Genomic DNA, 2,025 nt, shown 5'->3' with positions numbered 1-2,025 from the left:
TCAAAGGTCATGGTGCCTATGGTGCAAGGTATTGAGAACTTTCCAGGATCTTGTCTCTTTTAGGGTAATTTCTGCCTAGTCAAGTCATCCAGTTCTTTGGTGAGCAAGGGGGGTTCATCCTCCCAAGTCTCATTACCAAATAACTTGGCATTTAGTTTCATGATTGCTCCAAGGTACTTAGTAACTTGCTCTTCAGTAACATCTTCATCCTCTTCAGAGGAAGAATACTTATCAGAGCTCATGAATGGCAGAAGTAAATTCAATGGAATCTCTATGGTCTCAGTGTGAGCCTCAGATTCCCATGGTTCCTCATGAGGGAACTCCATGGAGGCCAGTGGATGTCCATTGAGGTCTCCTCAGTGGTGATCAATACCTCTTCTTCCTCTCCAGGTTCGGCCGTGTGGGTTATGGTGATGGCCTTGCACTTTCCTTTTGGATTCTCTTCTGTATTGCTTGGAAGAGCACTAGGAAGGAGTTCAGTAACTTTCTTGCTCAGCTGACCTACTTGTGCCTCCAAATTTCTAATGGAGGACCTTGTTTCAGTCATGAAACTTTGAGTGGTTTTAATTAGATCAGAGACTACAGTTGCTAATTCAGAGTGGCTCTGCTTAGAATTCTCTGTCTGTTGCTGAGAAGATGATGGAAAAGGTTCGCCATTGCTAAACTTATTTCTTCCACCATTATTGTTGTTGAAGCCTTGTTGAGGCCTCTGTTGATCCTTCCATGAGAGGTTTGGATGATTCCTCCATGAAGGATTATAGGTGTTTCCATAGGGTTCTCCCATGTAATTCACCTCTTCCATTGCAGGGTTCTCAGGATCATAAGCTTTTTCTTCAGATGAAGCTTCTTTGGTACTGCCTGTTGCTGCTTGCATTCTAGACAGACTCAGAGAAATCATATTGACTTGTTGAGTTAATATTTTATTCTGAGCCAATATGGCATTCTGAGTATCAATCTCAAGAACTCCTTTCTTTTGATTTGTCCCATTATTCACAGGATTCCTTTTAGAAGTGTACATGAATTGGTTATTTGCAACCATTTCAATGAGTTTCTGAGCTTCTGCAGGCATCTTCTTCAGATGAAGAGATCCTCCAGTAGAGCTGTCCAATGACATCTTGGACAGTTCAGACAGACCATCATAGAAGATACCTATGATGCTCCATTCTGAAAGTATGTCAGAAGGACACCTTCTGATTAATTGCTTGTATCTTTCCCAAGCTTCATAGAGGGATTCACCTTCCTTTTGTCTAAAGGTTTGGACTTCCACTCTAAGCTTACTCAATTTTTGAGGTGGAAAGAACTTTGCCAAGAAGGCATTGACTAGCTTTTCCCAAGAGTTCAGGCGGTTGTGAATCCAACCATGTTCTAGCTCTGTCTCTCAAAGGGAAAAAGCATAAGTCTATAGACCTCGGGATCAACCCCATTGGTCTTGACAGTGTCATAGATTTGCAGAAATTCAGCTAAGAACTGATGAGGATCTTCCATTAGAAGTCCATGAAACTTGCAATTCTGTTGCATCAGAGAAACTAATTGAGGCTTAAGCTCAAAGTTATTTGTTCCAATGGCAGGGATTGAGATGTTTCTCCCATAGAAGTCAGGAGTAGGTGCAGTAAAGTCACCAAGCACCTTCCTTGCATTGTTGACATTGTTGTTGTTTCCGGCTGCCATGGCTTTTTCTTGTTTGAAAATTTCTGTTAGGACCTCTATAGAGAGTTGTACTTCAGCTTCTCTTAGCTTTCTCTTCAAGTTCCTTTCAGGTTCAGGATCAGCCTCAACAAGAATGCTTTTGTCCTTGCTCCTGCTCATATGAAAGAGAAGAGAACAAGAAAGTATGGAATCCTCTATGTCACAGTATAGAGATTCCTTGAAGTGTCAGAGGAAAAGAAGAATAGAAGAAGAAGGTAGAAAGAGAAGAATTCGAACTTATCAAGAGGGATAGAGTTTGAATTGTTGATAGTGGAGGAGTGTTAGTCCTTTAAATAGAAGGATGTGAGAAGAGGGGAAGAATTTTCGAAAATAAATTAA

At 41.1% G+C, this 2,025-nt stretch overlaps 1 non-coding gene across 1 annotated transcript; it reads left to right on the top strand.

Annotated features, from left to right (window-relative positions):
• Nucleotides 1-1,172: 1,172 nt before the first annotated feature.
• LOC112761735 (small nucleolar RNA R71) lies at nucleotides 1,173-1,276 on the top strand. Its single transcript, XR_003182115.1, has one exon. It is a non-coding gene; the product is annotated as a small nucleolar RNA R71 (small nucleolar RNA).
• The last annotated feature ends 749 nt before the right edge of the window (nucleotides 1,277-2,025 follow it).

Source organism: Arachis hypogaea, chromosome 16 (genome assembly GCF_003086295.3).
Source record: "Arachis hypogaea cultivar Tifrunner chromosome 16, arahy.Tifrunner.gnm2.J5K5, whole genome shotgun sequence".
Classification (NCBI taxonomy): domain Eukaryota; kingdom Viridiplantae; phylum Streptophyta; class Magnoliopsida; order Fabales; family Fabaceae; genus Arachis; species Arachis hypogaea.
Note: the sequence above shows the minus strand (reverse complement) of the source record. Positions and strands in the feature narration are given on the sequence as shown.